The sequence below is a fragment of the Zingiber officinale genome, chromosome 5A (genome assembly GCF_018446385.1).
Source record: "Zingiber officinale cultivar Zhangliang chromosome 5A, Zo_v1.1, whole genome shotgun sequence".
Taxonomy (NCBI): domain Eukaryota; kingdom Viridiplantae; phylum Streptophyta; class Magnoliopsida; order Zingiberales; family Zingiberaceae; genus Zingiber; species Zingiber officinale.
In genome coordinates this window covers 29,463,166-29,479,445 of record NC_055994.1, presented here as the reverse complement: position 1 = coordinate 29,479,445, position 16,280 = coordinate 29,463,166, and positions in this window count along the sequence as shown.

Here is a 16,280-nt window from a genome sequence, read left to right as displayed (position 1 = left end):
ACGTAAGGTTAAAACCTTGCGCACTGATCGTGGAGGAGAATATTTGTCTGATCAGTTCAAAACAATGTGTAATGAGAAAGGGATTATTAGACAGCTTACTATCCCTGGAACTCCACAGCAAAATGGGGTTGCTGAAAGAAGAAATAGGACTCTTCTTGAAATGGTTAGGTCTATGATGGCGCAAGCTAATTTGCCAATCTCCTATTGGGAAGATGCATTACTAGTAGCGACCTATATACTTAACAAAGTGCCTTCAAAGTCAGTTCCATCTACCCCACATGAACGTTGGACAGGTAGAAAGCCGGATCTAAGTAATCTGAGACCTTGGGGGTCAGCTGCCTACGTTCATGATAAGACTCACGAATATAGAAAACTAGGACCCAGAGGTAAGAAGTGTATCTTTATAAGGTACTCTGAGACCTCTAAGGGTTATGTTTTTATTGGTGAGCGACAAGATGGAACCATCTCTGAGATAGAGTTAAGAGATGCTACTTTTCTAGAAACTGAGTTCCCAACACGAGGTGAAGTTGATAAGACAATTCCTCTATATGAGTAGAGGAAGAGGATAATGTTCCTTTATCAACGAGTCAGGAGATGCCTGAATCTAGTCAACTGAGTGAGAGTAATTTGCCATTGAATGAGTCAGTTTCTCAACAGTCTAACCTTCGAAGAAGTAGTCGTCAGATTATTCCTCGAAGAGGTTTGATATTGAGAATGAGGCATTAATGGTTCTCCCAGTTGATGATGAGGAACCTCGAACAGTTGAGGAAGCTTTGAGCAGCTCAGTTAGAAAAGAATGGAAAATTGCAATGGATGAAGAAATGGAGTCAATGAGAAAGAATCAAGTTTGGGATTTAGTCGATCTTCCTCTGGGCCGAAGGGCTATTGGGAATAAGTGGATTCTCAAAGTAAAGAGGAAAGCAAATGGATCGATTAATCGATACAAAGCTCGATTAGTTGCAAAAGGATATACCCAAATGGAGGGTATTGACTTTGAAGAGACATTCTCCCCAGTTGTGAAGTTTGTGTCAATACGTGTCATCCTAGCTATAGTAGCACAATATGACATGGAATTACATCAGATGGATGTAAAAATGGCTTTCCTTAATGGTAATCTTGACGAAGAAATATATATGGTACAACCAGAAGGTTATGTTGCTGAAGGCCAAGAGAAAAGAGTATGTAGACTTCGGAAGTCTATATATGGGCTAAAGCAAGTGTCAAGACAATGGAACATAAGATTTAATGAAGTAATATTATCTTATGGTTTCGAAATGATCAATAAGGATCATTATGTTTACCTAAGAAAGGAAAAAGAAAAGTTTGTCATTTTATCATTATATGTTGATGATATGCTAATAGCTGGAAGTGACATAAAGAGTGTGATAGAAGTCAAAAGTTGGCTTTCATCACAATTTGACATAATAGATATGGGAGAAGCAGAGTACATCTTAGGAGTGAAGATTGTTAGAGACCGATCAAAGAGGCTTTTGGGTTTGTCTCAAGAAGCTTATATCACTAAGATGCTACGACACTTCAATATGTCAGATTGCAACATTGAACAGACGCCTATTGCGAAAGGTACTGTCTTGAGCAAAAGTATGTATCCCAAGACTCCTGAGGAAATAGCCGAAATGAAGAAGAAACCATATGCCAGTGCTATTGGTAGTTTGATGTATACTATATTGTGTACTCGTCCCGATATAAGCTATGCTGTTGGCTTAGTTAGTCGTTTCCAATCAAACCCAGGATCGAGACACTGGAAAGTGGTGAATAGGATATTCAGATATCTTAAAGGAACAACTGATTATTGCCTCTGTTTCCAAGGATCAGATATGAGCCTTAGTGGCTACTCAGATACAGATTGGGCTGGGGACCTTGATGACAGAAAATCCACATCTGGCTATGTCTGCTTGCTGAATGATGGCGCCATCTCATGGAACATCAAGAAGCAGGCTTGTGTAGCCTTCTCGATAATGGAAGCTGAGTATGTGGCTTGTGCAGCGGCTGTGCAAGAGGCTGTCTGGCTAAGAAGGTTCCTGAAGCATCTGAGAATTGCTGAGGATAGTGGGAGTTGTAACGACCCAAATTTCATCATTTTGAGCCCCAAAAATAATTCAAAAATATTTAGAAATACTATAGAAAAATTCTAGAGATTTTTAAAAATTTTTAGAGTATTTTTATGCAATTTTTGGAGTTCGTTTGGTATTTTACCAAGGAGAATAAGTTAAAAAAAAAAAATGGTTAGAAGCTGGGTTTCGAACCCAGCACCACGGACCCAATCAAAACCGGCCCAACCAACCGAGCTGCGCTCAATTTGTTAATCATATAAGAAGCGATATATATTTAAGTAGTAGTTAAGAATAGTAAAATAAATTGGAAATAAAAGTGTGCGGCTGAGGAATCGAAGCCAAGATCTCTGACTTGGTTAAAATCTGGCTAACCAAGTGTGCTGCGGGCGGTTTTGTTTAAGAATAGATAGTAAAATTATTTAAAGAAGTGAGCCGAATATTGGGTTATAAGAGAGAACTTAGGGATTTATTTTTCCCGTGACCTAAAATCCTGTTTCCTTCTTCCTCTTCTGCGTGTGCGACGGCGGGCTCGGGCGAAAACGAAGCCGAGAAGAGATTAAGGTTTTCTCTTCGGCGGCCGGCCAAAGGGGACTTCTCCACGAGCTCTTCTCGGATTCGAGCTCCTCTCGTCAAGAAGGAACAGTAGGCACGAGGAAGAGGGCGAGTTTGCGAGATCCTCCGCAAGCCCTAGAAGCATTGGAAGCTTTCTTCTCCGGCTGTAAGTCCAAGAAAAGCCTAAGGTAAGTTGCTACTCACCTGCAGTAGGATAGCTCCGAGATTTTCTTTCCTTGCTGCCGTGATTTGAGGATTTGGTTCATGATTTCTTCTTGTTTTTCCGAAGCAGATTAGAAGATTGAGATCTTAGTTTATGTGCTCTTCTACTGTCTATTGATTTAGGGATTTCGTCGGATTTCTAATGAAAGGTATGTTGGAACATTTTGGTATGTTAGGAATGTCCTGATCCTCCTATCAGTTTAGTCATGCAAAACATCTTGCATGATAGCATGTGTTTGCTTTACATGTGAGTGTGCTGTTGTTTGGAATTTCTCCATGGTGGTTGAAAGAACTAACGTATGCATTAGGAACTCAAAAGGCAAATAAGCAATAGGAAGAGAAGCTAGCATGTCTCTTTTCTGAAGTTTCATCTGTAGGTCCCTGTATGATTACCTTAATATAGTGTGTATCCAGTTTATCATGAATATCCACTTGGTTGCATAACAAACAGCTGTAAGCAAGACTATCTGGATTCACTACATCAACATGGCTGACTCCCGATCCATGTTTATACTTTTTTTTCATATTTGGACTTATATAAACAAAACATTGGACCCAGGATTTATGTTGATGTAAATGACCAAGGATTTATGTTGATCATATGGAATCAGATTATTTACCACTCATCAACATGTTTGTTTTATTTAATATGAAATAAATGATTATTGATTTGATTTTATATTTGCTGCCTTCAGTTTATATAAGAAAGATAAGCAGACTCCCAATCCAAGACACCCATGAGTTTGTTACTTAAAATGCCTTAGAGTATCTTGGCAGCTATGGTTGATTTCAGTGATAGGAATAGTGGACAAGTTTTATATAATCACAGTATTAATGTAAGTGTTGGAACAACTATTTTAACGCAGGCTCTACTGGATGTTAAGTGTCCACTCAAAATCTCAATACATGATTCAGATATTAAAGGTCTAAGAGTCCCTGCATTAGAGTTGCTGGGTAGAAGATTAAATGATCTATTTCAATGGGGTTTCGCTACATATAATCAGATGATTGTAAGATATATCATATTGATGATCAAACAGAAAGTTTAGAAGGCAGTCGTTGATACTAGATGAGTGGGAGAACTGAAATGATTGAAATCAATTTGGAAGTTTTAATGAAGTTTAGATCTCCTTGTAGTACAGAATTTTAGTGCAGTTTAGATCTCATTGTAGTGCAGATTTTTATTAAGTTTATATGCAGAATTTTGTTAACCTGAATATGCAGAATTTTAGTATGCAGATTTTGTCAAGCTTGGTATGCAGATTTTATATAAGCTTAATATGCAAATTTTAGATAAGCATAGTATGCAGATTTTGTTAAGCTTAGTATGCAGATTTTAGATAAGCTTAATATACAGATTTCTGTTTAAACTTGTATGCAGATTTTGTTTAAGCATTGCAGTGTTAGAATTTGTTTAAACATTTCAGTTTTGTAAGAAGCATTCTTTTAAAGAAAAGTATAAGAAAGGTAAAGAAAAGAAAGAAAAGGCCGAGGCCTTAAGTAAATCCCAAAGTCAAGACTTTAGGGATTTTGACACACAAGGTGTCTATTAAAATGCCAAGGCATTTAAAGAAGAAGTAATTAAGATTATAAGTATTTTACTTTTAAGAAGAGGCTAGTACCCGACTTCCGAGGTTGTCGTTAAACAAATCCAGGTGTCCAATTCCGAGGTCTTGGCCCTGGTAGACCGAGGTCTGCTCTTTTAGGATTGGTGGTTCGCTACCCCAACCTATTAGGGAACGCGCATAAGATGGTACTATGCCTGGGCCCAAGAAGAAGTTGATTACTATTTTGAAGTATTATAAGTATAAGCTTTTGAACTAATAAAACAATGTGTTTACAAAAGTTTACAAGTATTAAAGAATAAGTTTTAAATAAGTGAAATAAAAGAATAAGTTTTTAAGTAAGTTAAATTCTTTATGCTAGCATGATAGTATAGACTTGTCTTACATGTTTAGCCTTTCAGTATGTTTCTTTCACTAGTAGATGAGCATGAGTAGATTTCCTTTTGAGCATTCAGTTTTAGATTTCAGTATATCCTCATGCATATCGAGATTTTGTGAGTTAGATAGCGCTTACTAAGTAAATTTTGCTTATAGACTACACTTCCTCTTACTGCAGATACAAGAAAGGAAAAGATATAGAAAGGAAGGCGACAAGGAGGTGTTCGAAAGATGTGTGATGCCAGGACTATGGAAGCCTTGGGACTAGGAAAGAAGTTTTAATTTTGGTTTCCGCATTTTTGTTATTGTAAACATTTGAGTTGTATTTTAAGTTCATGTCATTTGAGATTATTCTGTTTAGATTGCATGTAGGATGAGTTCAGTTTAGTAAGTAGATATTTGTGTGTTTGATACTTATTTAACTGCGTGGTTGATTGATATGTGTTCCAGTCGCTTGTGGCTGAGTATATATTGCATGTATTGTTGAATATGGTCACCGGTACAGGTGAGATTCTGTCGAAATTTTTCGGTAGGGTTTCCATGTGATTTTTAATCATACCGGTTAAGTAGAGTTAGTAGATAAGTAACGGTCATCCTTAGAGAGTAGTAGTAATAAGAAGGGTGGTCGTTACAAGAGTCCTGTTACAGTGTACTGTGACAGTCAAGCTGCAATAGCTTTTTCCAAGGATCCCAAATATCACAGTAAAGGCAAGCATATAGAAATTAAGTATAATTTTGTAAGGGATATTGTTAACAAGAAAAAGATTATTCTTGAGTACATCCCTACACGAAAAATACTTGCTGATCCTTTTACTAAGCCATTGACTAAAGAGTCATTTCATGGGCATATGAAGTCTTTGGGACTTCGAAGAATGTAAAATTGTAAAGACATTTTGATAAATGAAAAATTCCATAATCTATTCAGTGTATATGTCTTTGTTACATTCGAATAAAAGACTCGATAAGCATGTTGACAGATTGGGATTGGTCCACTCACATGGACAATCATCTCTATTTGTTAAGTACGAATAGAGGTAAGACCGTTGCTTATGGGACAACTTTTGTAGCTGTGAATAGAGACATACCCATAAGTTAAGGTCGCCTTAATATTTGTGTCAAGATGAGATCATTTGTGTAATGATTGGAGTAAATGCACCCACCATTTACTGAATCTGCTTGAAGCCAGATTAGAATTCATATGTTGAATTCAGGATTAGACATTAGGAATGTCTAGATCGAAATCTGTACGATGTTGAAATTGGGAAAAACATGCGCTCTTTTTGGTAAAGAGAATAACATCGTAGCATGTGATTCATACCACATGTGCTATGACGACAAGAAGGGTTGTAGGAGAATGGATCCCTGCTTCTCTACTATGTGAGACCCTTGAGATTATAAGTTAATCTCGATTTTACCCTAAGTGACTATTTAGCTGTCTACTTGAAGTTCTGATCAGTGTCTACTATTTTAGCATGTTTCCTATTGGCTATGGATGATTCGGTCTATGGAGCATAACTAGAAAAGCGACTGATTAGAATGAATGGATTATAGCTAAAAAGGAAGATTAAGATTGATTTACATCTGTGACATTTATTCACTGGTACCGGTTACATTTTTAGTTCAGTACATAAAATGTAATTGTGAATAATTTGTTTGATTGGAGATGTTGAACATGTTCTTGACATATGGTCAATATGAGGGATTAGAGATGTTCATGATGATGTAAATAATTTAATCTGGGGTAAAGGCAAGCCATTTATGTCTATGATTCGTTCTATGGACATTTATGTCTCTGATTTGTTCTATGGAGCAGCTAAGTAAGGTGTGACAATCTTCTTAGCAATTGAATGCTCACTGTGCTTGCTGTCACACGAACCATTTTCCCTAATGTATGGAATGGATGTTCTGATCTGGTCTTCGTGACTTGATTCTCATAAAGTCTATGTGACTTATTTGGTCTTTGTGACTAAATTTTGCTCTGGTCTTCGTGACTTGATCCTCATAAAGTCTTCGTGACTTATTTGGTCTTTGTGACTAATTTCGCTCTGGTCTTCGTGACTTGATCACCTTGTAGTCTATGTGACTGACATGGTCTATGTGACCATATGGATTGACTTGGACGAGTGGGAGATGTTGTGCGTTACACAAGAGATGAAAGGGTTCATCCCTTTCGCTGCCGCAAACGGCAATTTGCTGGAAACGCCAAGGAGACGAAGGGGCATCCTTTCCCCTTCGTCTTCCTCAGCCTTCTTATAAGAGGCGTCCAAGGCAATCAAAGGGAGAAGAGAGGTTGATGTGAAGGTAATCAGCGAGTACTGGCATGAGGTGATCAGTGAGCAAAGAGAGAACGTCTAGGGACGGGATTTGGTTTGTGGAAGAGTCCGAGAAGGTTCCGTGTGGTGATCTTCTCGGCGACAGCAGCAGCGACGTCTCCGGCGGTTCATCGGCGACTTCATCGACCGACGTCTTTGGTTGCGGTTCTTCGGGAGATCCATGTGAGTAGTTACCGCATTATTCAATTGATTCGTTTTAGTTTTTCATGCTCTCAAAACTACCAACACTTAAGGGGACTTTGATTGACATGTTTTTTAGTGAGACTTGAACCTATAAAGATTCTGGTGTGGGGTTTTCAATCAGTTATTTATTTTTTTGGTTTGCAATATAGTTTGGAAATCGAAAATAAGATAATAGAAACAAAGGAGTCATGTCAAATCCAACTTGGAGTGAGAATACAAGTAAAATTTTTTTAAAAAAAATCAACAAAGTGAAGGACGTTCAAATGCAAGGTGAAATACATTTCCATCCCTGAAATTTATTAATTTGTGTGAAAAGAAAATTTTACTTGGTAATTGACCAAATAGTCACTTTAATACGAATTGATGGAAAAACTTAGTACGAAAATTTAATGATACAACTGGAAAAAATTATGTGTACAAGTAGCTTCGAAACAATTGTAATTCCATGAAGAAGGATTGGTTATTATTCAAGAAGTTGATGCACATGAAACCCGTAGTTGGTTAGAATCCTATAAATAATTCACTTGATGCCTCCAATGAATGATGGGAGAGAAAACTTAGGGTAATTTTCTAATTTTATTTGTATAAAATTATTTATTCGTTCATTGAATCTTAGATTGATAATGATATACTTTATTATTGCAGGAAAATGGAGAGTATATCAAATTTAGGAATAAAAATTTATCACTCATTTAGTTTCGATATGATAAATTATTTTTTGATGTTGCTGCAACGGGGGAAAGGGCAAGGGCACCAAACCAACAAACTGTACATTGCGTTAATGGCAATGAAGAGGTTATAAAGGAAAATAATATTTGTGATTTTGAAGGGCATGTTGAAATTGATGATATTGAATATAATGAGGACAGGGGAATCGAGAATGATGTAAGCTTTGGAATTAAAGAAACAAGTAATATGGGTAATGACACTGTATTTCGATCTTTGTCATCGCTCAAGAGAAAATTTAATGGAGAAGATGGTAAAAAAGAGAAGAAAATTTCTAGAGCAGCCTCACTAAAGGAAGATATTCACTTTCTTTTAAAGTATCTGGAAAATAAGAGCACCACAACCTCCACACCTTTGATAGAGAAAGACATTGAATCGGCTATGGTGATATTAAAGAATGTTCTTGGAATAGAACATAAATTCGAGCTTTGATGTTATGCTTGTAATTTGTTGAGCAAAAAGAAATGTGAGTGATTTTTCTCAATCAACCTGATGATTATTGTCGTTTGGCATGTCTAAAGTATAACCATGACATGAGCAAGAAAAATTAATGTCTTTCATAGTGGTTTGTATACGTGAACTGATGAATTTAGTAGTTTAAGATGATGATTTATTTTCCAATTTTGCAAATTTATTAGTAGTTTTGCTACATCTTTGATCTTATTCTATTTATTGTTTATTATTGTTTGATTGGTAAACATAATATAATATTTTATTGAAGTTAATCAATATTTTTTGTTTTGATATCTTATACTTTTTTTCCCCTTAACTTCTATAGTTTAATGAAGTCTTGAGATGCTCGACATGTGCTTTAAAAGATTCAAATGCATTCTGTGAGGAGTAACCAATTGAAAATGAAGATGGATTCCAAGATGATCTAGAATGGTTGCCTGTATGCAAAATAATAGCACTTAGCATTTTAACATATTTTGAAACTTGTATTCATAAAGTTCCATGTCGTACATCTAAGCGAATGGATAATAAATTCATAGAAGAAGAATTAAATGGGCATAGAATAAGGTGTTATCAAGCTTTTTGTCTAACAAAACCTATATCCTTGGATTTTTCATGAGTTGACCCAAAAGTATGATTTGATCCCTACTACGGGAATGTCTATCTATGAGAAAGTAGAGTCTTTTTTGATGACTTATGCTCATGATATAGATAATAGGCTATTGCAAGAGATATTTAATCATTCAGGTGAAACCATTTTAAGACATTTTCATAAAGTTCTAAAAGTTGTTGGGAAGTTAGTTGAAAATTTAATTAAATCTCATCCTGAGTATAACGAGGGAAAATGATAACACATGCCTCAGCATCAACGATAGAAGTCATTTTTTGATGTATGTTATATTTTTTGAAGATCATAAACACCACATGTTCATGTATTAAACTTATTTAGTGTTTGTAATATACTAAATTGTTTGTTTTTTAAATGATTAATAGGATTGCATTGGAGCAATTGATGGCATGCATGTTAAGGCGCGATTACCACAAGAAAGAGCAATCTCATATATTGGACACAGGTTTTCCCACATAAAATGTTCTAGCAGCTATAGACTTAATATATGTTTTACATTTGTCTGGGTTGGATGGGAAGGAGTGACTCATGATAATAGAATATTTGGAGAAGCTATTTATAGGCCAGAACTTAATTTTCCTCACCCAAAAGGAAAAAAAGCATTACTTAGTTGATGCTAGATATTCACATATGTGAAGATATATGTGTTTGCGTAGGGAGCACCACACGATTGAACCTAAGTTTTGATTATGAGGAAGGGTCCAAATTTAATGTTACTTGTTGTCTAACAAGTGTGATTGAGCTTGCAGGAAAGTCCTAAATATTCTTAAGCAAAAGTCCTAGTGGATTCTAGGTAGGTGAAAAACCCTAGGGGGAGGTAACCCTAGGTTCTAGGGGGAGGTAACTCTAGGTAAAGGAAAATCCTAGCTGCGGTTAGACATGAAGTCCTGATTCGGGGGATTGGGTGAAGTCTTGGCAGGTCGAGCATGGAGTAGACGTTCAGCATGAAGACCTGAAGTCTCGGGCGTTGAGCAAAAGTCAAGACAGTCTGGAGGACTGGTCTGCCAAAAGGTAAATTCTCCTAAGAGGAGTAGGTGAGGATGTGTTCCCCGAAGAGGGAACAGTAGGTGTCGGTTCGATCTAGGATTTTCGAGAAATCCAAAAATCAGAACTAGACAATCCGAAGACTATCAAAAGTAAAATTTCATATTATCTGCTATTATTCTAACTCTATTTTGTAGGATGACTAATATTTTTATAGGGTCAAAGTTTACCTTGTTCAGTCGACCGAATGTCTAAATCGGTCAACCGAACCTCCAAGCAAACATATTAGATTTCCAGTAAGTTGATCAGTTTCGACCAAGGGATAGGTCGGTCAAACCATGGGTTCAGTCGACCGAACAGTGGATAGGCGTTGACGTGGTCAAGCCGGGTTGATTGGACCAGATAAGCCAGTGAGGAAAGCAGGATCGGTCGACCGAATGGTGGGTTCGGTTGATCGAATGAAGGCTCTATCCGAAGAGCCAGAATCTGGACAGAAAGTTGGATAGGTGCAGAAGGTTCAGTCGACCGAACACCTGGATTAGTCGACCGATCAACATCAAGTCAAACCATGATCCCGAGATCAGTGGATGTAGATCAGGTCTAGCTCAGCTATAAAAGGGAGTCTCAACTAGCACTTTGACAATCAATTTTCTGATGAACTTTCTTACACGCTGCTCCAAAGACATTTCTATGACTCCGTGACATGACTCCACAACTGAAAGCGCAACTCTTTGGATTCTTACATTGTCGGTATATTTTACTTAATGCAAAGTTGTAATTCAATATTCTTGTAAAGATTTTCCAAACTGATAGTGGATTGCCTAACGAAAGTGATTAATGATCGCGAGCCTTGGAGTAGGAGTCGTCACAGGCTCTAAACCAAGTAATCAACAGTGTTAGCGCTTGCTTTATCTGTTTACTTATTTTCGCTACGTTTATCTCTAATTATTTTTCAAAAAGTGAAAAAGTCACGAGTGATATTCACCCCCTCCCCTCTAACACACATCGATCCTACAATATGGGTCCTACAATATGGGTATCATCTTGAAGACTTTCACTGAGCTAGGACCTTGCAACAACATGCACCAAGAAATTTGAAAGAAATATTCAACTTCTACCACTCTTCTTGTAGAAATTGTGTCGAACGAATATTTGAAGTTTGGAAAGCAAGATGGAATATTTTGGTTGATATATCTTATTATCATATTGATACACAAAGAGAAATTGTGCTGGCAACAATGATCATTCACAACTATATAAGAAAGAAAAATATTTTAGATGAGACATTCCAAATAGCTGAGTATGAAAGTTATCAATCATCTATTGAACATAATAAATTTAAAGCAAACTCTATGGTGGAGAAAGAAGATAATCCCAGTAATATATATTGGATAGCAATGCGTGATTTAATTGCTATGGAAATTGAAAGAAGTAGATGATAATTTTAGTGATAGACTTTTCACATTTTTTGATATTCTATCATCTATTTGGAGTCATATTTTATTGGATGGCAGTACATTTTTTTAATTCTATTTTTTAGGATTTAAAAAATAAAAGTGTCAAATATATTATTCATCAAGTTTTAACTACAATTTTTATTTGAAATATTAATGATATCATTAAATTTTTAAAATTTTCTAAATTAAAATATCAAAGAGTTTTATTTATTATATTATTATAAAATTGTAAATTAGTTTCATGTGTATATATATACACACGCGTGGCACACTACCTAATAGTATTATACCCTTTTTGATAATTTTATTAATAAAAAAATCTTATATTACCGAAAATATCAATATCTTTAAGTTGTTTAAAATAAGTTCATCCAAACACTTTAACAACTTATTTTTAAAATAAAACCTAACAACTTATAAGTTCCTAAAATATCTTATAAGTTCATGGGCTCTTATGTTCATAATGTTGATATAATTTACACTAATGATTTAACTTAGGTTTTGATGAATGACAAGTGGATTAAAGTTAGAATGTTTATAATCTAATTGCATTATCAAGTGTGCAGGAATTGACGAGTTTGGAGGACCTGACACTAGGCTAGGTTCCCGAAACCCGATAGCTGGTGCGAAGTCTAGATAAGCCCAGGGACCCAATATCTGGTGGGAAGTCTGGTTGGGTCTGCGGGACCTAACAACCGGCCGAAGTCCAGTTAGGTCTACGAACCTGACAACTGGTGAGAAGACTTGGTGGGTCAAAGGCAAGTCAAAGGACTGTAGTTGGTAAGTAAAAGGTAAGCAACTGGATGAGAGATCCAGTGAGGACGTGGTCCCGGTAGAGAGAACAGTAGGCATCAGTTCAGCTCAGGTCAATTTGAAAAACCTAAGCTGAGACCTTGATTAGATCAAGGGAGACACGATCTTATTAATGCTACTACCTTATTGTGCTAATTTTTTTTGTAGGGTAATTTTTATGCCTGAACTAACTCTTTTTTGCAGGAAAGAGAAGGCAGAAAAAGGGTTATCCGGGCGCCTCGACCAGCTTCACTGGGCGGGGTGCCTAGGTGGTCTAGCGCCCGAAGTTGATATAAGTGCCTGGACCAAAAAATTTATCCAGAAGCTGAGTTAGAGTACGTCGATTGGTCGAGCCCACGTCAATGGTCCAAGTGCCCGAAGGGGGTTCGGGCTCCCGGAGGTGGATAAACTTCATGAATGAAGTTTCAATGAGAGCTCACCACATAAGCACAATCCAGACGCCTGGGAAGGGATCCAAGCGCTCGGACGGGTCTATAAAGTAGCCTTTGACCAACAGCTTTACAATAACATTTGGTACGTTTTTCATATTAGCGCACTGCTAAAAGGCTCCAATGACATCGAAAGGCTGCTCCGAAGTTCTAAAAATGAAGACTTCTTCAAATTTACTTTATGTTTATTGGTAACGTTTACATTATAGTTATTGTACTTAACTTTGTAAATCTATTACAAATTGATAGTGATTGTCCATCCAAAGCACTCTCACATACTGGTCTTGGAGTAGGAGTTGTCGAAGGTTACGAACCAAGTAAAATTACTTGTGTTAGCATGTGCTTTTGTTCTCTCTCTTTTCCGCTACGTGACTTATTTTAAATTACGATGTTCTATTAACGCTATTCACCCCCCTCTAGCATATTTACGACCTTACAAGTGATATCAGAGCAAGGTATCACTCTGAATTGATGCAACCACCAATCAAGTAAAGGAAGAGTTCTCTTGTTTTCAAAATTTTTTTCGTTTGATTTTAAGATTTTCGACCTAGTTCAATTTGGTGTAATCACCTCTTTTGGATAATTTTTTTTATTGCAAAATACTCTGAATTAGTGCAACACCAATCGAGTTTTAATATATTTATTATCTCCCACACTACTTACCCCAAGACCAAGTCTTGGTAATATTTTTAAGTTTCTCTTTCAAAAATTAATGGCCCAAAATGAGGGATACAACATTGTTCGTCCCCTCTTTTCAACGGGGATGACTTTCCATATTGGAAGAAGCAGATGAAAGTGTACCTAAAGACTAACATCGATTAATGGTTCACCATCCGATGAGGATACATAGTTTGGTAGACGAAGTAACAAAAGTACTGATCGACCCAAAAAGATGGAATCCAGAAGATAAGAAAAAGGCTCAGATCGACTCGAAGGTAATGAACATAATCCAGTGTGGACTTACAAAGAAAGAACTAAATCGTATATGCCCGCATGAGAATATGAAGGAGTTGTGAGACAAGCTGGTTGAATTACATGAGGGCACAACCGATCAAAGATAACCAAGAGATATTTACTTTTGAATAGTTTATTTAATATTAAAATACAGGATGGAGAAATGACTACTCAGCTACACACAAGAATTAAAGATATTCTGAATGAGCTCCACCTAATAGGTCACCAACTAGAGAATGTAGGATCGAGACGTGCTAGAGGAGGGGTGAATAGCACTTGTGGTTTTTTCACATTTTTCGCAAAACACAGAATGTACAGCGGAAATAAAGAAACATAATCGCAAACACAAGTAGTTTTACTTAATTCGAAGCCTTTGACGACTCCTACTTTAAGGCTCACAATCATTGATTACTTTCATTGGGCAATCACTAATAGCTCAAATAATATTACAATTTAAAGTATAATTGCTATAAAAATTTAGTTACCAACAATAAAAGAATAAGAAGATGTTCGTCGATTATCAGATCAGCGGTTGGGTGTTTGTTGAATTGTTCAGGAGCGGCGCGCAAGAGTAGAAGTTGTTCTATTGTCACGAAGTGCTGGTCGAGACCTTCTTTTATAGCTAAGTTGAGCCTGATCTAGATCCACTGATCTTGGGATTAAGTTTGACTCAACGCTGATGGTCGACTAAACCTGCCTGAATATGCCTGGCTTCCCCTCCAGATGTTGCCGCTCTAGATAAGTCTTCGTTTGATCGACCGATATTGCCGTTCAATCGATCAAACCCTCGACACTCCTCAATTTATCTGGTCCAATCAACCCGGTCTGAAGTTTATCCACCATTCGGTCGACTGAACCTCCATGTTCGATCGACCGACCCCTCGGTTTACACTTCATCGTGAGCTAAAATATGATCTTCTAGCTTGGTGGTTCGGTTGATTGATCTGGACGTTTGGTTGACCAAACAAGGCAAAATATGAATCTATAAAATTATTAGTTCCCTACAAAATAGAGTTAGAATAATAGGCAAACAGTATAAAATGTAACTTTGACAGTATCCGGACTATTTGGTCCTGACATTGAGTTTTGCTGAAACTCTAGGTCGGACCGACACCTACTATTCCCTCTCCGGGGAACGCATCCTCACCTACTCTTCTAAGGAGAGTTTACCTTTTTCCAGACCAGTCCTCCAGACCATCTAGACTTTTGCTCAGCGTCCGAGACGTCAGGACTTCATGTTGAATGTCCAATCCTGACCTATCCAGTCTTCCACACGATGTCTGCGATCCCCAAGATTTTCACCTAGAGTCCTCGACTCTAAGATTTCGCTCAACGTCCTATAACTATCAAGACTTCATCTAGTCCCCTTGACCAGGATTTTGTTGTCTAATTACAGTTAGGACTTTCCATAACCTAAGGTTACTGTTGGTGCAGTTAGCACTAACGGTCTAACCCAGGTTTTGATGAATGACAAAATAGGTTAAGTTAGTCTTGTTGTTGATCTAACACTCTGACCGAGTGTGCAGGAGAAGCCCAGACAGGTCGACAGGCTGACCTGATGTCTGGCACAAAGCCCAGCTAGGTCGACGGGTCGACCAGATAGCTGGCACGAAGTCCAAACGGGTCGACAGGCTGATCGGACATTTGGCACGAAGTCCAGCTAGGTCGACGGGCTGACCAGATAGCTGGCACGAAGCCTAGATGGGTTGAAGGGCTGACTGGACGTCTGACAGGTAAGTGAAGGTAAGTCACTGGAGGGGAGTGACTGAGAGAACGCGTTCCCAGGAAGGGAACTTAGGCGTCGATCCGACTTAGAACCATTTCGAAACTCTAAGTCGAGATCTTGACTAGATTTCGGTCTAGGAAAGACGGAATCTAAGTCATACTTTACTTGTTAAACTTAAACTGTGCTAACACTCTATTTTGCAGGATATATATTTACCTCGGACTAACATTTTCTTGTAGGTAGGAAACCGCTGGAAAACAGGGTCCGGGCGCCCGAGAGGAACCCGGGCGCCTGGAGGTCCGAGCGCCTGGGAGGTACCCGGGCGCCCGGAGGCAAAAATATATCCACTTCACGGCGTCGACACGTGGAATTCGCTGGTTGGCTTGGCTATGTCACAACCAGGGCGCCCTGAAGGTTCCAGGCTCCCCGAACCTCATATATAAGGAGGGTCAAGAATGGAGTTAGAACAACAGCTCAGAATCCGCTCTCCTGTGCTCCTGCGACGCTGCGAAGCTCTGACAACGCGCTGCTCTTTTAGTTTCTTCATTTGTCTGTATTGTTTTATTTTTTCATTGGCATTCCTGTACTTAGTTTGTAATAATTTTTGAATTGCTAGTGAATTGCCCATCGAAAGCACCCTTGTATCAGATCCTTGGAGTAGGAGTCGCCAAAGGCTCCGAACCAAGTAAAAAGGTTCCTGTGTTAGCATTGTTTTGATTTCATCTTTTTCCGCTGCGTACTCTTGACTTTTTAAATCACTATTCACCCCCCCCCCCCTCTAGTGAAACTCACGATCCAACAGTTAC